The sequence below is a fragment of the Mandrillus leucophaeus genome, unplaced genomic scaffold (genome assembly GCF_000951045.1).
Source record: "Mandrillus leucophaeus isolate KB7577 unplaced genomic scaffold, Mleu.le_1.0 Scaffold506, whole genome shotgun sequence".
In the NCBI taxonomy this organism is placed as follows: domain Eukaryota; kingdom Metazoa; phylum Chordata; class Mammalia; order Primates; family Cercopithecidae; genus Mandrillus; species Mandrillus leucophaeus.
Genome location: NW_012105431.1, coordinates 139717 through 164334, shown reverse-complemented (window position 1 = coordinate 164334; position 24618 = coordinate 139717). Strand labels below are relative to the sequence as shown.

The 24618-nt window shown below is 48.2% G+C and overlaps 1 protein-coding gene and 1 long non-coding RNA gene across 2 annotated transcripts in view; both read right to left on the bottom strand.

Annotated features, from left to right (window-relative positions):
* The window catches only part of RNF216 (ring finger protein 216), a 157948-nt gene that overhangs the window by 47479 nt on the left and 85851 nt on the right, over window positions 1–24618 (bottom strand). The gene's annotated exons all lie outside the window — the stretch shown is intronic.
* Window positions 2058–19444, bottom strand: LOC105551086. Its single transcript, XR_001007816.1, has 3 exons — window positions 19337–19444; window positions 5775–5869; window positions 2058–2191 (listed from the first exon to the last, which is right to left on the bottom strand). It is a non-coding gene; the product is annotated as an uncharacterized LOC105551086 (long non-coding RNA).

Below are 24618 nucleotides of genomic sequence, written 5' to 3'. Positions count from 1 at the left end.
CCTCTGCCTTCCGGGTTCAAGTGATTCTCCTGCCTCAGTCTCCCAAGTAGCTGGGAATACAGGCGCCTGCCACCACACCCAGCTAATTTTTATATTTTTAGTAGAGATGGGGTTTCACAATGTTGGCCAGGATGGTCTCAATCTCTTGACCTCGTGATTCACCCACCTCGGCCTCCCAAAGTGCTGGGATTACAGGCGTGAGGTACTGTTTTAATTTTAATGATTGATTGAGACAGGGTCTCACTGTGTCACCCAGGCTGGAGTGCAGTGGCACAATCTTGGCGCACTACAGTCACGACCTCCCTGGCTCAAGTCATCCTCCCACCTCAGCCTCCCAAGTAGCTGGGACCACAGGTGTGCACCACCATGCCTGGCTAATTTTTTGTAGAGATGGGGTCTTGCCATGTTGCCCAGGCTCGTCTCAAACTCCTGGAGTCAAGCAATCTGCAAGACTCAGCCTCCCAAAGTGCTGGGATTACAGATGTGAGCCACCACGCCTGGCCTGGGGAACATCTTTAACAAAGGTCTAAAACTCCTGCTTTTCACAGTACTAGCCCAATGTTCCTGAAGGCTTAGGTTTTTTTTTTTTTTTTTTTTGAAGACAGCATCTCGGTTTGTCATCTAGGCTGGAGTGCAGTGGTGTGATTCCGACTCACTGCAACCTCTGCCTCCAGGGTTCAAGATTCTCATGCCTCAGTCTCCCAAGTAGCTGGAATTACAGGTATGCACCACCATGCCCAGCTAATTTTTATATTTTTAGTAAAGACAGGGTTTCGCCACATTGGCTAGACTGGTCTTGAATTCCTGGCCTCAAGTGATCTGCCCACCTCGGCCTCCCAAAGTGCTGAGATTACAGGCATGAACCACTGTGCCTGGTCCCTGTGGGCTGTTTATTGAAGGAATGGGGTCTCACTGTATTGCCCAGTCAGTGGTGCCAGCATAGCTCGTGGCAGTCTCCTCAGTAGCCTGAACTTAAAGGTGTGCACCCAGCTTGTAGGCCTAGATTTTTTGTTAAAGAAAGAAATGAAACCTGCTAGGAATGAAAATTTACACATCTTCACACAGGGTGCTTTACATCTCAATCTTCACAGCAACTCTACAGGGAGGTACTGGAGCATTATTCCCACTTTTAAAAAAGTAAATACGGCCGGGTGTGGTGGCTCACACTTGTAATCCCAGCACTTTGGGAGGCCGAGGCAGACGGATCACCTGAGGTCAGGAATTTGAGACCAGCCTGGCCAACATAGTGAAATCCCGTCTCTACAAAAAACACAAAAATTAGCCAGGCGTGGCAGTGCATGTCTATAATCCCAGCTACTTGGGAGGCTGAGGCATGAGAATCGTTCGAACCTGGGAGGCAGAGGTTGCAGTGAGCTGAATTGTGCCACTGCACTCCAGCCTGGACAACGCAGTGAGACTCTGCTCAAACAAAAACAAAAACAAAAAAGGTAAGAGAAAAAGAAGGCTCAGAGGGTCCAATTAACTTGGTCGAGGTCACACAGCTTTGGACATGAGTCTGTCTGATCCCAAATCTACTTGCTCTTTCTACTCTAGTCCCACTGCACGCTGACATGGTATTTGCTAGCAAGAGCAGGTCATATTTACTGGAGAACCCAAGGGCATGTGGCTCATGAGACAAACCGAGGTTACAATGGCATCTTGTGTGAGGAGACCAGAAAGGAACAATCAGCAAAGCTGGGTGTGAGCGTCAGGGCATCAAAGGCAGCTGCAGCTGTGCAGGATGCCTGCTTGCCTGGGCTTCCTGGAGAGCTGGGAATGCTAAGAAAGAGGCAGGATGGGATGGAATCAGACCTGAGGATACCCTTTCTTACTGGTAATGATAAGAACCTGCTAATCACAGGGTGATCTCAGACTGGACACGTGTGAGGAAGTAGCTGTTCCTGCCACCTTTGGCCAGTTGCACGTCTGGCGGCATAGCAAAAGGAAGTCCATTTTTAGATTTCCATTACTGCCTAAACAGAGACAGGCTCCATGAAAGTGTTCCATAGTCACTCCTTCAACCAACCCCTGGACCCTTACTTATAAATACATGCCACTTACCTCCTCAAAGGTAGCCAGGATCATGGCATTAAGATGTGCTAATGGCATTGCTTGAGATTATCACCATCACTGAAACTGCTCTGGGTCAGTTTTGTTTAGAGCAATGCAGGTAACAGAGACAGCTTCTGCACTGAAAGGAATGAAGACAGTCTCACGTTCCCACCTTTGCCCCTTCCACCAGTGCCACTGAGAGCCTTCCATCAGTGCTGCAGAGTGGGATCGGTATAAAACGAAGCCCCTGTCCTTTTAGAGTCTACTCACAAACAGATAACTCTATACTCTGAGGAAGATGGTGAGTACTTCAGAGGAAACTAAAGCCAGGTAAGGGGCAGGTAGTGTTAACAGGGAGGGTGCCATCTGACACTGGTTTGTCAGGGAAGGCCTGTGTGGAGCTGGCACTTCTGCTTGAACCTGAAGTCTATCTGGTAGAAAAGCGTTCCAGGCAGAAGGAATGCAAGCAGGACAGTAGACGGAGCTGGGACAGGAGAGAGAGCTCAGAGAATCAGTTCTCCCTGAGTCAGCACCCACACTCACTAAGCCCTCAATGGCACAAAACGCTGCCTAAGAATGTCCCTTCTCCTCTGGCAACACCTACTCACCAGTTCTCCTTTCAAATACCAGTGGCTCTGGGAAACCCAAATGACCCGGGAAAAGCTGGCATTTGCTCACTGGGCTCCCAGAGCCCTTGGCTTATGCATTGTTACTGCACTTTTAATGGCGTCTTGTATGTCACATCTCTTCCAAAAGCCAGGCGCTCCTTGTGGCAAAGATAATGTCCTGCTGGTCACTATGGACAGGCTTGGCATGGAGGGCTCAATTCATCCATTAAAAAAAAAGTTCACTTGGCCAGGCGTGGTGGCTCACTCCTGTAATCCCAGCACTTTGGGAGGCCGAGGTGGGTGGATCACGAGGTCAGGAGATCGAGATCATCCTGGCTAATACAGTAAAACCCCGTCTCTACTAAAAATACAAAAAAAAATATTAGCCAGGCATGGTGGTGGACGCCTGTAGTCCCAGCTACTTGGGAGGCTGAGGCAGGAGAATGGCGTGAACCTGGGAGGCAGAGCTTGCAGTGAGCTGAGATTGCGCCACTGCACTCCAGCCTGGGTGACAGAGCGAGACTCTGTCTCAAAAAAAAAAAGTTCACTTGAGGCTGGACACAGTAGCTCAAGCCTGTAATCCCAGCACTTTGGGAAGCTGAGGAGGGCAGGTCACAAGGTCAGGAGATCGAGACCAGCCTGGCCAACAGAGTGAAACCCCGTCTCTACTAAAAATACAAAAATTAGCTGGGTGTGGTGGCGCACGCCTGTAGTCCCAGCTACTCAGGAGGCTGAGGCAGAAGAATCGCTTGAACCCAGAAGGCAGAGGGTACAGTGAGTCGAGATCCTGCCACTGCACTCCAGCCTGGGCAACAGAGTGGGAGTCCGCCTCAAAACAAAACAAAAACCCCAAAACAAAAAACAAGTTCACTTGAGTGCCTATTCTGTGCCACATGGGGATGTGATGGAGATGAAGCCAGGAGAATTCCTGACCTGGAGAGGCTCGTAATCAACCACGGTACATCTCAGGTATCTTCGGATTTCTAGGGCCTAGCACTAGATTTGAGCGACACAAGGTGCTGAATGTCTCAGGTGGAGGCTGGCAAGACAAAGCACATCTTCTCCATGTAGAGTTATAAATGTATCCCACCCAACTACTGGGACTTTTTTGTACTTTACATGGGCAAGAAAAAGCATATCCACATCCTCCCTGAAAGAACATTATTTCCTCCCTATTGGGTCTTATTTATAATTATTCCAAGTAGTTTATGAGAAAATGAAATTATTAATATATACGACCCTTTCAGGTTAATTCATTACAGCTTGAGCCCTAAAGATATGAGTTACTGTCGTTCCTTTCTTTGCTCCCTAATGTCTTTCCCCAATTTAATGCGTTAAACTATACAGAGCAGTTATCACCAAACGGCTAATGACCAAATGCTTGCAGATGGTGTGAGAAAGTACTGCATATATTTCAATTAGGATGTTCTTTCTTGATTTTCTCCTATAGTTTCAAGACGTGGAAGCTGTCAATCAGGATAAAAGGAGCTCACAAAAAGAAAACCCTGAAAATGTGTGCCCAAGAGAACTTCCGGTTTAGAGGGGTCAGGACTGAAAATGCGCAGTCTGTCTGTCTGTGTCCCACCCAGCCTGGCTCTCCCCGACACCCCCAGGGGCTGTGGAAGGCCAGTTGCTGCCCAAGGGTAGGCTGCAGGCTTCCCTCACTGGCCAGCATTCTCCTGTGCACTCTCAGCAACAAGATAGTCCAAACTGCCTGGGTCCAGTTCTTAAAGGACACAAAATTCTTTTTTTTTTTTTTTTTTTTTGAGATAAAGTTTCGCTCTTGTTGCCCACGCTGGAGTGCAATGGCACGTTCTTGGCTCACTGCAACCTCCGCCTCCCAGGTTCAAACAATTATTCCTGCCACAGCCTCCCGAGTAGCTGGGATTACAAGCGCCCGCCAACACACCTGGTTAATTTTTCTATTTTTTAGTAGAGACAGGGTTTCACCACGTTGGCCAGGCTGCTCTTGAACTCCTGACCTCAGGTGATCTGGCCGCCTTGGCCTCCCAAAGTGCTGGGATTACAGGAGTGAGCCACCGCATCTGGCCAAGACACACAAAATTCTAACATGAATTAATTCAAATCTGGGAGTGGCCAAGTGAGAGCTCTGGGAAACATTACAAAGCCTCCCCCACCTCACCCCCTAGTCCTGAGGAAAGGGCTTCTTTGGGGAAGATTTCACGTTGTTCTTAAATTTTTTTTGGTTTTCATATACACCTCATCTACCATTTCTATGTACAGAAGCAGGCTTTGAAAAAAGAAATCTTGAAGTCTTGTTTCTGTGGATTAGAAAAGTTGTTTCCCTGAGCCACCAGGATTAGGTGACAAATTGGAATAGGCGAAGCTTTATATGTGGTTTCTGTGCTAATGCTGCCCCCTAGGGATGGAAAGTTACAAGGCACCGAGACATCAGCTTGACTGCTCTGGGAGAGACCACACATAGCTGCTGGCTTTTTACTACACTATGGGGACCAGGGCTTCGAGGACAGAGTGGGAGGGTAAAGTCTTTCTGGAATAAATCAAAGTTCAATTTTATCTTTATCATAGTAACCACAAACAAAACTACCAATTCCCTTATATTATTCAAATACAGGTGACTGTTTCTCTCAAATGGCTGTTTAACAAAATCACTGACACTGCATCAGCAACACCCAGGCAATGGCAGGATGTGGACATTCATATAAAAATTCCAAGACCAATATGTGAGCTCCTACTAAGGACTATGGGTCCTGCTCTGCGGTGGGGACACATGTTAAGTGAAATATATAGTAAGACATGATTGTAAGTGCTGAGGAGAAAAAAAAATACAGGAAGGAAGAATTCACTGGGGTGGAGAGGGGAAAATAGTTCACAACTATAAACTGGTGCTCAGGGAAGGCCTCTTTGTGAAGGTGCAGGTAAATGAAGACTTAAAGTCGAGAATTCCAGGCACAGGGAACAGGGAGGAGCAGGGTGGGCAGAGCTGTAAGGAGGAGAGGAGGGTTGGGTTTACAGGCTGCCTGGGGCCTGGGAGGTGATGATAAGGGCTTTGGCCTGTGCCCAGAGTAAACAAATGCTGAACAAGAGCCTCTGCAATGGCTTTGCATGAGGTTGATTCCCAAAGAACTCTACCTGCAGGGATCCCTTTCACGGGGAGCTCTCAAGCCCTCTGAGCTGCGCCTCTGAAGGTGGGGCCACTCTCGCCTTCCTGCCAAGCTTCGCAAAGCCTGGAAAGCGCAGGAGAGGCGGCTGTGACTAAGCTCCTTCCAAAGGATTTGCTCCCTGTAGATGCTCCATACAATACAGGTTGTGGAACCGAAGTTACTATAGCAATGACTTCCTTTTTTTTTTTTTTTTTTTGAGACAGGGTCTTATTCTGTCACCAGTCTGGGGTGCAGTCAGTGGTGCCATCATAGCTCACTGGGCTTAAGCCTAGACTCAAGTGATCCCGCCACCTCAGTGCCCATAGTAGCTGTGATCACAGGCGCATGCCACCATATCTGGCTAATGTTTTGTAGAGACCAGGTCTTGATATGTTGCCCAGCCTGGTGTCAAACTCCTGGGCTCAAAGGATGCACCCACCTCAGCCTCCCATATCCTGGGATTACAGCTGTTAAGGCACTGTGCCTGGCCAGCCATGACTTTTAAACTATAAACTGTGGCCCTTTGGTGGGTTGTAAAGTCATTTCAGGAGATTATGACTAGTGGTTTTTAAAGAAAGCTAAAACAGAAAATACTAGGGCACATTCCATGTGTCAAGTATTTGTTTTATAAAACTACTGTTTCTGTTATGCCTACATTTATTTATGTTTGGATGAGGCTTATGGTAATTTATATTTCTTCCTATAGGTTACAAGCAAAAAGTTTAAAAGCCATTAATTTAGAATTCATTCAGAATCAAAGTTTCTTTAAAAAGGCATCCAAAGGCTCATTCTCACAACAGAAGTCCCGGGGATCACTGCCAGGAACTGAAAACCGGCCCCATCTCTAGTTACCCTGGAGGTGACTCTGCTGATGAGGAACAATGCCCGGGAACCAGGGGAACCCCAGCCTTCTCCATCCTGCAGGAGCAGGGCCATGCGTAGGAAGATCTAATAACACATCATTTCAAACTGTCAAATAGAAACACTGCTATCACTTGGGCAGAAACAAGCCAGGCTGACCTTGTCTTTGCTCACTACTTGGGCTACCCCCGGGCTTCCCAGGGTTTTACTGGGAATCCTGGCCAGGCAGGAACAGCCAGCAAAACCAGCTCTTGCCTGCTGGAACTCCGCTGTCAGCATGCCCTGGAAGAGAGGCTGCAGATTCCAGGAAGCTTCCTTCCAGGTAGGACAAAGGCCATCTTGACACTCCTCCTCATGCCCAGGTTGACAACAGCTGGACTTAAAGTGGCTGGACCAGGTCAGGAAAGGAGCCACTGGGGTCTGGGCATGTGGTGGGAAGGAGGAAGTCGAGGCTTCATCCAGAGTCATTCAGCAGAAGTGCTGGTTCCAGGGTACAGCGCAGCTTCCAGTTGAGCAGGTAACTTTGCATTGGTATTTTAGGGTGCCGTGTAAAGATGGCAGGAATTCATGTATCCAGGGATAGAAGAATACGAAACTGTCTGAACTTGGGGTTGATAACACCCCTTTGTGGACATCAGACAGGACATCTTGCAAAGTACTGTTTATATAGCAGGCATAGAAAAGCGGCTGCCCCGGTAGTTTTTCACATTCTCATAAAAATCAAATTCCTTTTCAGAGTAAATAGCAAAGCGGACTTTTTTTTCCTTTTTTTTTTTTTTTTTGAGACAGAGTCTCGCTCTGTTGGCCCAGGCTGGAGTGCAGTGGTGTGATCTCAGCTCACTGCAAGCTCTGCCTCCCAGGTTCATGCCATTCTCCTGCCTCAGCTTCCTGAGTAACTGGGACTACAGGCGCCCACCACCATACCTGGCTACTTTTTTGTATTTTTAGTAGAGACGGGGTTTCACCCTGTTAGCCAGGATGGTCTCGATCTCCTGACCTCGTAATCTGCCCACCTTGGCTCCCAAAGTGCTGTGATTACAGGTGTGAGCCACCGCGCCCGGCCAAGCGGGCTTTTAATCTTTCCCTCCTTGCTAGTGAAATGTGACAAAAAGGGAAGCCTCTCTTGGGGACAGGAGATATGAATTGAGTATGAGGGTCACGGGAGGGAGGAAAAAAGGGTCAACTCGACACAGAAGAATAAAAAATGTAGGTGGGAGACACCCAGGGTGGAGGGCTCAGAAGCAGGGCCAGAGATCCCAGTTCTGAGAAAGAACGCTGTTAGGAAGTAGCCGGGGCCTGCTGTTGCTCTTCCAGGGCTTCATGCCCTTCATTCTCCTGGTGCACAAGGTTCGGGTATTCTAGTCATGGTATATCTTCCCCATATCTTTACTATGGGAAATAGTAAAACCCTATCTCGTTAGCATACTATCCATCCGATGCCTCCAGATGCTACTACTCTCATACCCTCACTCATCCCCACAGGGCTCTTATCCAGCTGAAATCTAGTCTTCTCCCCCAGGAATACAAGCAGTAGCATAAGTGATTTTTAGTTCTGTGAACCTAATACTATAAAGAGCATTAGAGAGTATTTCAACACAGGCAGCTGGCTACAGATGGTCCCCTTGGGGGAAACTATCACACCCAGTCCCTTGCTATGCAGGATAGGCAGGACTGTCTCCACCTGCCAGCCTGAGAGGAATATGGGCGGTCGGGCTCCGGCTATACCTACTAACCACAGTTGCATCTGACAAGATCTCTAAGTGATTCCGACACATAGTAAAATTGAGAAGCTCTGACCTCTTTTGATCCAGGTCTTGGTTTTGCCGATCCTTTGACACCTCTATTTAGAAAAGAAATGACGAGATCTTTAGAAGACCAATCTTTGCCACTGGCATGCACAGGGAGGCTGACACACTCATTATCCACTCTTTTCAGTGCAGCTGAAAAGACTGGCAGAGTTTACTCAATGCTTATGAAATCATCACTCCATCTTGCCTCAAGTGAAGATTATTGACAGATTTAGCAGTAAGAGACCAAAGATGCTAGAGAGTGAGGTGAGGGGTCTGTCCATGCTTGTAAATCAAGACCTAAACTTTGTATCAAACCTGCCAGATACCATTATTGAAACTGAGACTGTGTTGGCCAGGCGCAGTGGCTCACGCCTGCAATCCCAGCACTTTGGAAGGCGAAGGTGGGCGGATCACTTGAGGTCAGGAGTTTGGAGACCAGTCTGGCCAACATGGCAAAACCCCATCTACTAAAAATACAAAAATTAGCCCGACATGGTGGTGTGCACTTGTGATCCCAGCTACTTGGGAGGCGGAGGCAGGAGAAATGCTAGAACCTGGGAGGTGGAGATTACAGTGAGCTGAGATCGCATCACTGCACTCCAGCCTGGGCAAGACTCCATCTCAAAAAAAAAGAAAGTGAGATTGTGGATGGTGCGTTTGGGAATCCTTTTTTTTTTTTTTTGAGATGCAGTCTTTGCTCTGCCATCCACGCCAGAGTGCACTGGCACGATCTCTCGGCTCACTGCAACCTCCGCCTCCCAGGTTCAAGTGATTCTCCTGTCTCAGCTTCCCGATAAGCTGGGATTACAGGCGTGCACCACCATGCCCAGCTATTTATGTGTTTATTTTTACAGAGATGGGGTTTCACTATGTTGGCCAGGCTGGTCTCAAACTCCTGACCTCAAGTGATCCACTTGCCTTGACCTCCCAAAGTGCTGGAACTACAGGCGTGAGCTACAGTGCCCAGTCTGGAAATCACTTTCATCAACAACCTGGATGTGAGATTTTCAGGATCCATTTCCTGCACATGCACTGCTCCCCTGAGATGACACATGCCTGACCACAGTGCTGCTGCCCGACTGCAGAGGACCCAGCCACGTGGAAGTGGGCTCCTCCAATGTGCATGGAGGGGCTGACAAAAGGGGATACCCAGAACCAGAGGAGAGTGCTGAACTGATGGTCGGGTAAAATACAGACCGTCTTTTATTTCCTCTTTTTGCTTCTTCTTGGATTTAAATTTTTGGTACAGTTAATCATGTATGAAACAAACCTTAGGAGATTCCATCATTTCACAGAAATATTTATGAGCAAGAAATTAAATTCTGACCCCAAAGCATGTTTAATTTCCACCCCCACTGGTTCATTAGTTTCTTCATGTCCGACAACCTAAGGTGACCTTTGGAAGCAAAAGTACAACTGAGGTGGTGTAACTGGGTCTTGTAACACAGTATGTTGAAATGTGACTTCCCTCTCTTTTTTTTTTTGAGTGGTGTTTTCAGCCTTAATCCATAGCCCAAATTCTCAGTTCCAGTTATGTGGCCTACCTGGGAGGAACTTGTCGTGGTGGACACATAAGGAGGCCGTCTGTAGCCTTTTTCGGGGGCGAGGGTCCATCCTAGGAAGGCAGGACTCAAGGTCTGCCCAGGAGGAACCACCATGCCTCTCCTTTCCCTAGGAGGCCTAGAGTGATTTCTGGGAACTACTTGGTTCTGGGAGAGCTGCCGGAGTGGCAGCCTGCTCTGGTGTTTGCTAATATTGTTTTTATTATTTTTTCTCTACAGAAACTGCTCTAAATAACACAGATGGACAACAGGATAAAACCTCACCAGAGGCAACATGCCTTTTGCCAGCCTCCCTAAGCTGCGCTCTACTCAGGCTCAGCAACTGCTCCATGTGCCCATGTGAAGGCTGGAAATCCTGATGAACACAGTGGGGACGCAGCTGCTCATGCTTGAATAGACTTGTCTTTGGCTCAACTCTACCCCAGTTGTAACTGCTCGTGCTTTCTATTGTTTTCCCAACTGAATTACACGTGCTAAAAAGACACACCGTTTATCTGTGGCTGTTATGAACTGAACTGTGTCTCCCTCAAATGCATATGTGAAGCCCTCAACTCTGACACCTTGGACAATGACTGTATTTGGAGACAGGGCCTTTAAAGAGGTGATTATATTAAATGAGGCCGATAGGGTGGGTGCTATTCCAATCTAACTGATAGCCTTATAAGAAGGACAGAGAGACACCAGAGGAGCGCACAGAAAAGACCATGTGAAGACACAGCACGAAGACAGCCCACTGCAAGCCAAGGACAGGGGCCTCACAAGAAATGAAACCTGCTGACAACTTCATTTCAGACTTGTAGCTCCAAAACTGTAGGAAAACTGACAGCATATGTAAGCCCCTAGTCTGGTATTTTACTATGGCAGCTGAGCTGACCAAGACAGTGGCCATTGATGACTATCAAGCAGTAGATGGCAGTGGATCAGAGAAGTTCCTGTCCCTTCGTACACACGCTGTGCCCTCTGATCTTCTTCATACGTGTTGGAGACGTTAAGTCCTGATTCTGGGGGACAGATGGAAAGCAGGCTGTAGAGACTGGGACTAAGTCCCAGAAAACCAAGAATGGCACCAATTTATTTTCCATCCAGAAGAGCACATGGCTTCCTGGAAGCAGCTGCCCTTAAATACATGTTTACTTTGGAGGAATGATAATCTTGTAGTTGTATCAGTTACTTTGGTCTTTACTAATGTTTATATAAAAGGATCCCATTCTACAAAAACGCCAAGTTAGAGAGTTATGTTTGTTAAATTTAATAACAAGTGAAGCAACCAGACTTTAGAATGAAACTACACACACATGATGTAGTGCTTGTAGCATCAAGACAACTCGGAGTTTAACCCACTGATGAATTTCAACAGGAGCTGGACTCTGAATTGATGTTCTGGGGAAAAAAAGAGGTTTCCAGAATTCATAAAACACATGTTGAATTACATTTTTATCCACTTACATACATTCTCTTGCTGGTACCCAACGATAAACATTCATCACATAAATACTTAAGTGATCACATAAGCACACTGGTGCTGGTATGGAGCATGAGTCTGGAAGAAAGAAGGCCAGTGAGGAGGCTGCTGTGGCTTCCTGGTGAGCAGCGCAAGGTGGAGGATAGATGTGAGGAAGGACTCGAGACAGGATGCTGTAGAGCACTGGGAGGCAAGGAGCCGGGGCTCTCTGGGACACAGGCAGCACACTCCGAGGACAGTGCTGAGGAGCCCTACTGGGTTCTATCATTTGACCAAGGGGGATGTCTTGAAATTGGAAAATGTACAAAAAAGTGCTGAGATGTCCTGGGTTACAGCTCAGGATCTGTGGTTTATAGGTGTATTGTGTCTTAACAAGAGACACAGGGCAGGGGCAGGATGTATCCATCTTTCCACTGACTCAGGGTGAGACGGGGGCATAGGTGCAAGGTGTGGGCATTCCCACCACTCTCTGGACCTCCTGAGACCAATGTGTCCTCTACAACACCAAACACCCCACCTGTGGGCAGTATTGCACTGGTCACCAGCACCATCCCAAGTGGGGGAAGTCAGTGGTTACTGAGATTCTTCCATGAAGCCACAGGGTGTAGACCATGGCCTCTGCCTGCCCACTTATCTACCCTGCCTGCTTACAGTAATTAGCGTGGTTCCTGTCAGTGCAGCTGCTGTTCAAGAACAGGCTCGACACAGTGGAGTGGGCTGGAGATGGCTTTGTGGAGACAGCAGTACAGGCCAAGGGGTGAAGAGCAGGTAGGAGGATGGGCAAAAGGATCTGCAAGAACAGGCAGGCAGGTGGGGGACTGGCTTAGTTTGTGAGAAGGGAAGAAGGGGCCAGACTAACAAGAGTGACAAAGACTCTAGAAGCCCACCACTGCAGGTTCCAACTGGGGGTGATGTGAAGAACAGCAAAGCTGGCCTGTCACGTAGGGCAGTCTGCAGGGAAGACAGCAAGTTGCAGGATCAAGTGCAGGAGACCAAGGCCACAGCCTAGAGTGCGGGTCTGCAAGGAATTTCTCCATTTGGCTAGATTTGGAGAATAAAACATCCCATGTCATCACAGAAAATAAGAAAAATATTAAGCCTGAGCAACACAGCATGACCTTGTCTCTACAAAAAATAAAAAAATTAGCTGGGTGCAGTGGTGCACATCTGTAATTCCAGCACTTTGGGAGGCTCAGACAGGAGGATCACCTGAGGAGTTTGAGACAAGTCTCGGAAAGACAGGGAGACCTCCATCTCTCTCTCTCTCTTTTTGAGATGGAGTCTTGCTCTGTCGCCCAGGCTGGTGTGCACTGGCACAATCTCCGCTCACTGTAACATCTGCCTCTTGGGCTCAAGCGATTCTCCTGCCTCAGCCTCTGAGTAGCCAAGATTACAGGCATGCGCCACCATGCCCGGCTAATTTTTAATTATTATTATTTTTTTACGATGGAGTCTTGCCTTGTCACCTAGGCTGGAGTGCAATGGTGTGATCTCAGTTCACTGCAACCTCCGCCTCCCGGGTTCAAACAATTCTCCTGCCTCAGCCTCCCGAGTAGCTGAGATTACAGGTGCCTGCCACCATGCCCAGCTAATTTTTATATTTTTAGTAGAGATGGGGCTTCACCATGTTGGTCAGGCTGGTCTCGAACTCCTGACATCATGATCCGCCCACCTCTGCCTCCCAAAGCATTGGGATTACAGGCATAAGCCACTGTGCCTAATTTTCGAATTTTTAGTAGAGATGGAATTTCACCATGTTGGCCACGCTAGTCTCGAACTCCTGACCTCGTGATCCACCCGCCTCAGCCTCCCAAAGTGCTAGGATTACAGGAGTGAGCCACTGCACTTAGCCCTCTGTCTCTTAAAAAAAAAAAAAAAAAAAAAGACAGAAAGTAAGTCCAGATGTGGTGGCACACACCTGTAGTTCTAGCTACTCGGGAGGTCAAGGTGGGAGGATCACTTGAGCCCAGGAGGTTGAGGCTGCAGTGAGCTATGATTGCATCTCTGCACTTCCGCCTGGGCAACAGAGACTCTATCTCCAAACAAAACAAAAAAAAAAAACAAATGAAAAAAGCCAGCTGGGAATTCTTGGGGAGACTAGTTCAAAAAGAGGTGATGCTCACTCATTTATAGTTGTGGAAAGCAGGGGTCTTTAAAGCTGAGTTGAGATTGCGCCACTGCACTCCAGCCTGGGCAACAGAGTGAGACTCTATTTCAAAAAAATAAAAAATAAATAAAAATAATAAAATAAACAAATAAACTAAATGTGGGTACAGAATGGCTACTGGTGAAACTGCTGAAAAAACAGCTTCATATGTAACTACAGCAGAGCTCCCACAATTTAAAAGGTGAATTTTTTAACAATGGCAGGGAAAAAAGTAGTGATTCTGGAACATTCAAATAAGGTACTAACTACTAACAGTCTGTTGTATGCTATTTACTGTGCTAGGCGCTTCACAGATATCACCTTATTCAATTCTTATCCTTCTGCACACATGCTAGGTTCTGCACACACAAGAATTAGAGGCCCCAGAGGGGCAAGCTTTCCTGGGCCATATCCCAGGGGACAGGGGAAGTGTGAGTTTGGCAGGGTATAGTGGCCCATACCCGTAATCCCAGAACTTTGGAAGGCTGAGGCAGGAAGATCACTTGAGGCCAGGAGTTTGAGACAAGCCTGGACAACAAAGCAAGACACTCTCTACAAAAAATAAATTAAAAAAAGTTAACTGGGTGTAGTGTGCCCACTTAAGAGTCCCAGCTACTCAGGAGGCTGAGGCAGGGGGATTGCTTGAGGCCAGGTCAGGCTGCAGTGAGCTATGATCGTATCACAGCACAGCGCTCCAGCCTAGGTGACAGAGCAAGACCCTCTCAACACAAACAAACAAACAAAGGAGCACGGTCATGAAGCCTGTAGCGCTAACTCTACTCAAATTCTTTTTTTTTTTTTTTGAGATGGAGTTTTACTCTTGTTGTCCAGGCTATAGTGCAATGGCGTGATCTCAGCTCACTGAAACCTTCCACCTCCTGGGTTCAAGCGATTCTCCTACCTCAGCCTCCCAAGTGCTGGGATTACAGGCACGTGCCACCACATCTGGCTAATTGTGTATTTTTAGTAGAGACGGGGTTTCTCCATGTTGTTCAGGCTGGTCTCAAACTCCTGACCCCAGGGGATCTGCCCGCCTTGGCCTCCCAAAGTGCTGGGATTACAGGCCTGAGCTACTGCACCTGGCCCTCTTCTTCTTTTTTCTTTCTTTTTTTTTTTTTGAGACGGAGTCTCACTCTGTTGCCCAGGCTGGAGTGCAGTGGCGTGATCTCGGCTCACTGCAAGCTCCGTCTTCCAGGTTCACGCCATTCTCCTGCCTCTCAGCCTCCCAAGTAGCTGGGGCTACAGGTGCCCACCACCACGCCTGGCTTATTTTTTGTATTTTTAGTAGAGACGGGGTTTCACCATGTTAGCCAGAATGGTCTCGATCTCCTGACCTCGAGATCCACCCGCCACGGTCTCCCGAAGTGCTGGGATTACAGGCATGAGCCACTGCCCCCAGCCACCTTTTTTCTTTTTTTTGAGACAGAGTCTAGCTCTGTTGCCCAGGCTAGAGTGCAATGTGATTTTGGCTCACTGTAACCTTTGTCTCCTGGGTTCAAGCGATTCTCATGCCTCAGCCTTCCTAGTAGCTGGAACTACAGGCCACGTGTGCCACCATGCCTGGCTAATTTTTTTTGTATTTGTAGGAGAGATAGGGTTTTGCCATGTTGGTTAGGCTGATCTTGAACTCCTGGCCTCAGGTGATTGGACCGCCTTGGCCTCCCAAAGTGTTGAGATTACAGGTGTGAACCACCGTGCCCAGCTTCAAGTTCTTTCCATGCCAAAGAAATTTCTTTCTCCCCAGCTATACACCTTATAATTTTATGCAAACTTTTAACACAAAACAAAGCTGACCTTAAAAGTGCTGACGGCAGGTGCAAAAAGTATGATTCTGAACCAAGTCAAGCCCCATTTGTGAGAACAGCCGCTGGGGAACCCCCCTGAGTTGCACCTGCATTGAGTGCTCAGGTCAAGCCACTGGCCTCTGCTTCCTCACAGTCTCCTGTCCATCCTGTCTGCCTGGCTGTGTGACCACCACAGCTCTCATGGGGCTCCTGGCACACAGAAGACACCTGGACATTAGAGAGGGCACCAGAGGGGAATACACACACAATTGGGAGGAATGGCTTCCAGCTGAAAAGGCTGGCCCCCTATGTCCCTATTCTTAAGGAATAATGGCATTTCAGGCCTAACAACTGGAAGAGAAAGAAGACTCACAAACACACAGTGCAACCTGAGCCTCGACACAGAAAAGCCACTGGCCTCAGGTTCCAAGCACTTCCTCTCTGGTCATTGTTTCAGGCTAGATTCAAGGCTGGCCCTGGGTCACAGGTGTGCGTCCAGCTGGGGCACTTCAAAATGGGACCAGTGAACACTGGACATAACCTCATCCAAGGCCCCTTATTTTCCATAGGGAAGGGTTATTGCTCCTTAAAAACCAAACCAAAACCCACCAACCACACGAAATGAACCTCATAAGAGACCTAACTAGTGGCCTGACCTAAGAGAAATACCACTACAGACCATGTTTTTAGGGCACTCTGATGTATGGTTTACATAGTGTGGAAAACAGAAGTGATTTCATTTTCTAATGGCATTAATTCTACATTGTCCAGGTGTTAATTTTAGAGCAAACACACGTGACTTAGAGACTGCTCAGCACGTGCTTCTGTGACAGCAGCCAAGGAGTTGCCATCTGCTGCTGTCTTTGCTTCTGGACCTTATGTGCTCTACTGTATGGGTGGTCTGGGCAATGCCACCTGCATTCACTAAAGGCAAGCACTGGGTAAATTATCTCTATCGTAAAACTGGACTGCTAATCACAGAACCATATTATTTTGGTTTTCTTGCCATTTTCTCAGGCTTTCCTCTATAAAGGGGGAAAAAAAAAAGGTAAATCTCGAAGAAAAAAAGAATGAAATAAAAGATCCAGGCTGTATTGAAAGGCCACATATACGGCTTTTGGTAGATTATTAATAATAGCAAACCCTTACAAAGGGATCATCCTAAGCACTTTGTGCTTAACCATTTGTCTGTCTTTCACATTTATGTTAGCATCCTCAGATTGGAAAGAAGTGACTAAGAACAGGTCTGGAATTGCCATTCGATTGCTATGAGAGCAGGTGAATACCCTTCCAGTCCTGGCCTGACCTCATTCTCCACTTCCTGTGCAGAGTCCTGGGAGTATCGCTCAGGAAATCCCAGGAATCAGAGTCTGCCCAAGGGGAAAGGTTGTCTATGCAGAGGCCATTAGAGTAACTAAATCAGAATCCAGTAGAAATCAGGGGAAGTGGGATATCTCAAAGTAACGGAGCTAGAAAAACAGCTCTTTGCTCTCTTCTGGGTTCCTGGTTTACATACAAAGCCCCAGCCCTGTTATCACACACCCATACTCTTAACTGGAGCAGGACCAGTGATCTTACCAGGGGGTGACCAGATTTTGGGAATGTTCTTGGTATTCTACCTTCTCCTACACACCTCTCTTCGTCTTGGTGGTACTGGGGTTTCCTCCCAGCTCAGAGACGTGCACTCCAATGCCTGTCGCCCCACTGTGGAGCCAAAGGGCCCCGCCTACAGAAATTTGCCAATACTCAGGCATGTGCCCAAATCTAGGTTTACTTCTGAGGCTCTGGGGCCCTCTGCTGACCACCTGCTGTAACTTTTAGCTCCTCACCAGACCAACAAGAAAACCAGCCTGAAAAATCTTCCCATTTTATTGCCATCTACAAGACTTTCAATTATGTTCTCTGAGCTTCTGCAATGTCAATATATTACCTGCATTTCATAAACAGGATCAGAAGAACGTTAAGGCTGACAGGCCCTGGGCAGGGAACTAACCATCGCCAAGGACTGACCTACGTTACCACCTCCCCAAGCACAGAGAAAAATGAGATTCAGAGATTCATGCCACCTGGTGTCCCCACATGACCTAGTGGTCAGGAGACTGGCTCTAGGCCCATCTGAGCAGTCCACCATGGCTACTTACTAAAGTGACCTTGGGTGAGTGACCTCACCTCTCTCAGCATTAGCTTCCCTATCTATAAAAGGAGTGCTTATAAGGAGGCTGGCACTCGTAGTGACCAGTATCAGTTGCTGCTCTGCCATGGCTCCAGTCACAACTGTGCCTCCTGGGCCTGCTACCCTCCAAGCATGCTTCCAGGAAACTCTGCACCGTGGGAGCTAAGGCAGTGAGACAAACTGGAGAGGATGCTCCTCACACAGAAGGTGACAGAGCAGATTTCTGGATACCAGCTCACCAGGGAAGACGTGAGAGCTGGACTGGATATAATGCAAGAGGCAAAGGTCTGCAGACAGCCGAGGAGGCCAAGCCCCTAGAGAGGAAGTGGGGAGCATGGCTGGTTTATCAGTTGCCCTCCAATAACACTGACCACACAGGCACTAGAAATGGCCTCAGCAGAGCAACGAGGAAATTTATGGGAGCCACAAATGTAGAATATTTTATAGGCTACTGAGTAAAGCTGTAAAATTTAAGAGTAGAGAAATTAGATACAGTGGGATGAACAAGAACAGCTACCGTATATTGAGTGCTTATGGATGCAACATTTTATTTATCAAATCATTTAATCCTCCTAACAACTTTTCAGGAGGATCCTGTTACCCTCGGGGAGGAGAAGGCGGGGAGGCCACACAGCTGACAAGTGGTGGGACAGGCATCTGAACATGGCCATGTTGCTCCAGCCGGCCCCCGCCAAAGGCACTGGACTAAGGGCCTGTTTGTCACTGTCTAGTGACATATTTTGGGGAAATTCTTCAGCCCTAGAATGGTGCAGAACAAGGCAAGCTGTGGCCTGGCCAGCCTCACAAGGGGCTGGGTAGTGAGGATGGAGGCGCTGAATGCACTGGTGCACACACAGATGTATCAAGTGTAATGAGGCTGTTGGTGAGTCCGGGGGAATGCAGTGAAGCCTCTCAGCAGCAAGAGTTCTGACCAGAGCCCCTTGAGGGTCCTCCCTGCCTCACGTTTCTAGAAGCCTAAGTGATCACCAGATGTGCAATTATTTGATAAAGCATGATAAGGCTTAGCTCCAGGTGCTATGGCAACAGACACAACATCAAAACCACTGAAATCAAGAGTGAGAATAGCCCTGTCATGGAATCTACCATGGAATATGCTGCTGCAGGGAGCAATTAAACAAAAAAAGAAAGACAGGCACCACTGAGAGAAGAGCGTATCTGTGTGAGTGCTTACATTTTTAACAACTGGCCCTGTGTGAATAAGCATCTTCAGACCCTCAGCAGGACAGAATCCAGCACCCAGACCATCATGCTCTGCCGGGTCCCTCACCGGCCTTTCCGCTAAGTGGCCAGAATCTCTGGGCAGGTGAGCCAGGCGGCTCCACAGTCGGCACAATAGGGACCCCGTATGCAGAGTGAGTCCCTGAGGGTCCTGAGTGTTTCTTGCTGGGATCCTTACACCATCAGTCCTCTGCTACCAGAATAATCATGTGAGAGGCTAAATCTGATCATTTCACTACCCTGTTTAATGACCATGGACAGAATTCCTGCTGCAATCAGGAAGAAGTCCACATTGTTCACACAAGGGATGTGCCCTCCACGACCTGGCCCTGAAGCTTCCAGCCTCCTCACTCGCCCTGGAAACACACACTCCCCTCTACTTTAACACTCTGTGTCCTCTTCCGGAAGATTCTTCATGCTCTAATGCAGCCTTCAAGGTCCAACAGGGAAGTGGTTCCTTTGTCCCTCGCCTCACCGCCAGCCAGCTCTGTCATCATAGAATGCGGTCCACTCCCCCAAGCCCATGTATCCTACCCGAGCCCTCCACGTGGTGGGCTTGTCAGCTCACTGGTTACTCAACACTTCTTTATTTTTTACCACTGAGACGGAGTCTCGCCCTGTCGCCAGGCTGGAGAGCAGTGGCACGATCTCAGCTCACTGCAATCTCCACCTCCCGAGTTCAAGCGATTCCCCCGCCTCAGCCTCCTGAGTAGCTGGGACTACAGGCGTGCATCACTACGCCTGGCTAATTTTTTTTGTATTAGTAGAGACGGGGTTTCACCATGTCGGTCAGGATGGTCTCGATCTCCTGACCTTGTGATCCGCCCGACTCGGCCTCCCAAAGTGCTGGGATTACAGGCGTGAGCTACTGCGCCCAGCACTCAACACTTCTACTTGGATGTCTAAAAGGCGCCCCAGACAAAAGACGTCCAAAGCACCACTTCTGGCCCCTGGGCTTCCCTGTATCCCTGAAGGACACAGCCACCCACTGGCTGCTCATGCAACAAAACCTAATTCATCCTTTCTCTTTATCCTCACTTGATCCCCCAGCTGGTCCTTTCTGTTCCGCCTCCAAAATGCACCTCACACCTAACCCATTCCTATCTGGGTCCAGAACCCAGCCTAGGTCCCCTCTGGCTGGACCATGGCAGGGAGCCTGGACTTCAGTCCATCCCATCCCTCACTCCCTCTCATGCTGTTGCCTCCAGCCATACCCCGCAGATACCCCAGACCCTTCCCGCACTGGGGTCTCAGCTCCTGTGTTCTCACCTGAACAGCTTGTCCCCAGCTCTTTGAATGCCTAGCCTCTTGCTTATAATTTGGACAAGTCCTGAAGTGTTTGTGGTTCTTCAGAGACACTGAAGAGCCACCTGGGCCTTTAGCAGCACCTAAATGTTTCTCATACTATGCCTAATGTAGGAACCAACCTACCTCAGGAAATCCAAGCACTTATCTAGGGCCAGAATCTGAATTATCATCTCGTTTCATCTCCCATCATTTACCTGTTTTAGGAAAAAAAGCAAACTTTATTCTGAAAGAGAAAAGTTATCTTTGGCCCCAAACACGTCACATTTCATAGCTACACAGAAACAACTGTGGATTACCATGTCCCCAGCAGCTTCTAAGCTTCTGGGAGGAAATCTGTAGCACTGACCCAGTGTGCCTCCCTCTCTAGTTTATTCCAAGGGGTGTTCTCAAACCTCAAGGGCTAGGTAGGACCTGCAGCACCAAGGACGGTGTCTTCTTCCCTCCTTGATTAACCCTACCCACTGACCACACTGACAACCTTTCAACATTGTTCTTGCTTAGGAAGTGTCAATGACGAGTCCCATTAAGTGAAGACGGGATCTGTGTAGCCCCTAAGGGTGGAAACCCCCAGGGGTCTTCTACAGAATGCTACAAAGATGACCAAACTCCCCATGCCACAGCAACCTTAGTGGACAATAGCGTCACAGCCCACTGGCACTCTGGCTCTGTGTGTGCCGCTTCTGTGGCCGGCTTCTGCCTCCTCTCAGGGTGGGGATGATGGAGAAATGCTTGCAGACCTGCCCACCCAGCAGACACAGGCGCCTGAGACCATGCAGGCCCACACTGCTAGGAAAAACTGTTGGCTTTCTTTCCCCTTTTCTAAATTGCAAAGTTGGCAGATTCTGTACCTATGTGCTGGTCCACACTGACTTTTGCTCAAATCTAGACTCCAAAAATCCCTATTTTGTTTTGAAATCCTTTGAAATCACCTCAGAGGCTACTTGACCAGGTTACCCTCACACCCGTCCCTCTAAAAGGGCAGCCATGGAGCACATGTCACTACTTAGCTTGGAGGAGCCAATTTCTGGCCTAAAGGAGAGGCAACAGTTTTACTTTTTTTTTTTTTTTGAGACAGAGTCTCGCTCTGCTGCCCAGGCTGGAGTGCAGTGGCGCCATCTTGGCTTACTGCAACCTCCGCCTCCTGAGTTCAAGTGATTATCCTGCCTCAGGCTCCTGAGTAGCTGGGACTACAGGTGCCCACCACCATGCCTGGGTATTTTTGTATTTTTAGTAGAGACAGGGTTTCAACATTTTGGCCAGGCTAATCTTGAACTCTTGACCTCAAATGCTCCACCCACCTCAGCCTCCCAAAGTGCTGGGACACTGGCGAGAGCCACTGACATTTTTACTTTTAAGTAAGTAGCATGCACTAGAGTTAGAATAATCATGTGCAACACTTTTGGAAAGAAATTTGAAACTGTGCTCCAAGAGTCTTAAGCAAATGGATTCTCTTGGAATCAAGAGTCCTACTCTAAGGAATAATTCTAAAAAAGAAAAGGCTTTACATATAAAGCTTTGCATTGCATTAACTGTAGCAGCAAAACCAGAAAACACCCATTTCCAACTCAGGGGCAAGTATAGGTAAACCAACACACATCTGTGTGATGGAACGACAGCCATCCATGACAGGGTCACAAACTCCTTAAGAATGCAGAAAGTGCTATGTCATGCTAAGTTAAAAACAAAAACAAAAACAAAACAAATGCAGGGCACAACATTGTATGTAAGGAATGATTATAATTATGTGGTTAAAAAAAACCAAAAAACAAAACAAACAAAAAACCAGACACCAGACCACAAGCTAGAAATGCAGCATCACATGGTAGAAGGAATGAAGATGGGACCAGCAGAATCTGTGTAGCCCTTAGCAGCTCCTGGCCTCTTTGTTTACTCGCTAAAAAAACAGGGAAAACAAAAGACCTTGCTGGATTTTGTTTTATTTTTAAAGAGACGGTCTCTGTTACCCAGGCTGGAGTGCAGTGGTACAATCCACAAGTTGGAGGCTTATTGCAGCTTCCAACTCGGGGGCTCGAGCAATCCTGCAGTCTTAGCCTCCCAAGTAGTTGGAACTATAGATGCACGCTACCATACCTGGCTAATGTAAAGATTAAATAAGAAAATTTAAGAGATCAACACTGGACAGCTGTTATTTTCCTGCAACAGTGCCCAGAGGTGTCTATATCTAAGTGGTGCTGTCAGACTGCTCACCACATCCTGAAGTGGGTCCCGTATCACCCCCATCCTCCACGTGGAGAGACCAAGGCCACAGGCACATAGCATCATGACTTAACCACCTCATCAGAACTCTCTGAACAGATAAGATGTTCTGTAAGTCTCGTGATGGGAGAGAGGCACCAGCTGCGATCCTGGCTCTACCTCTTTGAGTGCATACTTAACCTGGAGCCTCAGTGTCCCCATTGAGAAGAATGAGGGCAATGTCAACCCTTCCCTCTCAGGGTTACTGTGAGGATTAGGAATTGTTAGTGCTCAGCACAGCAGTAGATAATCAATGAGCCATACAATTATCATCAGTGTCTATGGATAAAACCTGTTAAAAGTGCAAGATAGGTCAAGCAGAATTTACAGCCTAGTTGCTATGGCCATCATTACAGAAAAGAGATAAACAAGACATGAATTCTCCAGCCTGCAGAGAGAATAGGGATAGGCATCCCTTGTATCTGGTGAGAAGGCTGGCCACTGCTGAGTTAAGGACAAGATACAGTAGGGGTCTCGGGGCAGGATGTGTGAAGACCAAGGCGGCAGTAAGGTGATCTGGTCTGCCAGTATCAGGTGCTGGTCTGTGATGGTGGGACAGTGGGACGGTGGGACGGTGGCACCTGTGCTTCCACAAGCTGGGCCTTTTTTTTTTTTTTTTTTTGAGCCGGAGTCTCGCTCTGTCGCCCAGGCTGGAGTGCAGTGGCGCGATCTTGGCTCACTGCAAACTCAGCCTCCCGAGTAGCTGGGACTACAGACGCCTGCCATCGCGCCCGGCTAATTTTTTTGTATTATAGTAGAGATGGGGTTTCACCGTGTTAGCCAGGATGGTCTTGATCTCCTGACCTCGTGATCCACCCGTCTCAGCCTCCCAAAGTGCTGGGATTACAGGTGTTAGCCACCGCACCCGGCCCACCCAGGCTAATTTTTGTTTTTGTATTTTCAGTAGACACAGGGTTTCACCGTGTTAGCCAGGATGGTCTCGATCTCCTGAACTCGTGATCTACCTGCCTCAGCCCCCAAAAGTGCTGGGATTATAGGCGTGAGCCACTGCGCCTGGCCCACAAGCTGAGCCTTCTAAACTGAGCCTCTGCATTAAAACAAATGCTGATCTTTAAGTTCCTCTTGGAGTTTGTCAGCCCTGGCCTATTCCAGGAAGCACCAGCTAGCTGCTGGCTTCCCCTGGACCTGGCCCATGCAGTTCAATGTTCCCTGGGGTTGCTGGAAGTCAAATTTGGCTGATGTCAGGGGCAGCAAAGCCCATCCCAGGTAGCCACGTAGCTTTCCCAGTTCCACTTAGGCTATGGTGGCTGTCCCTTGCTGGTGAGAAAAAGGAACTTGACTGATATCTGAACAACACCCGAACACCAATTCCAGTGGGTGTTAAAGCAATGACTTCTTCAAGGCACCTCACATACAATTAGGAAAAATAAAACTTCACTTTTATCGAGTTCTTTCCTCTAATAAACCAAATGACATGCCTCATGTTTTTAAGAAGATGAAAAGAGAGGTCAGTAAAATTTTCCCCAAGAAGGAAAGGGTGCTTGGGAGCTCCTGCATGAGGGTGCTGGGGATGGGGTAGAGTGTTGGTCTGTAGCTCTGTCACCCCACAGGCTTCAGGATGTGTAGGGGGGTGTCAGATTTGAGCAGTTTTTATACAGCATGGGTGGAGGGGTGAAGAGAGTGCCTGGGATTTTTGCTGATGGTGAGCCATGCTCTGGATGAAGGCAGTTCTGCCTGCCCTCAAGCCGCCATCTTGGGTCCTGGTTGCCCACTCTTCATTCTGCCTCTCTGCCTCACTGGAGGCTCATGGCCTCCAGTGATTAGGCTGCACATGGATAATGTCCACCATGGATGGGTGGGCATGGAGGTAGCTCCCCTAGCTGTGGTAGCTGGAGATGGAAAAAAACATAGTGAGCTTAAACAAAACCATCTCCTCCATCTTCACAATTAACGTCAGGAGGCCTCTTTCTGGGTCCATGCTCTGTTGGCCTGTGTTCTTTCCTCCTTCCCACACAAGCCCTGGGATGGAAGCCAGGGTGTAAGAGAGGCTTGTTGCGTCTTTGGGAGAGCAGGGCTACGGAAATGCTTCTGTTATCTTACTTTCTTAGACGCTAAGGGATACACATTAAACATTACAACTTTGAAAACAGCAAGCTGGCCGGGCACGGTGGCTCAAGCCTGTAATCCCAGCATTTTGGGAGGCCGAGACGGGCGGATCACGAGGTCAGGAGATCGAGACCATCCTGGCTAACACGGTGAAACCCCGTCTCTACTAAAAATACAAGAAAATT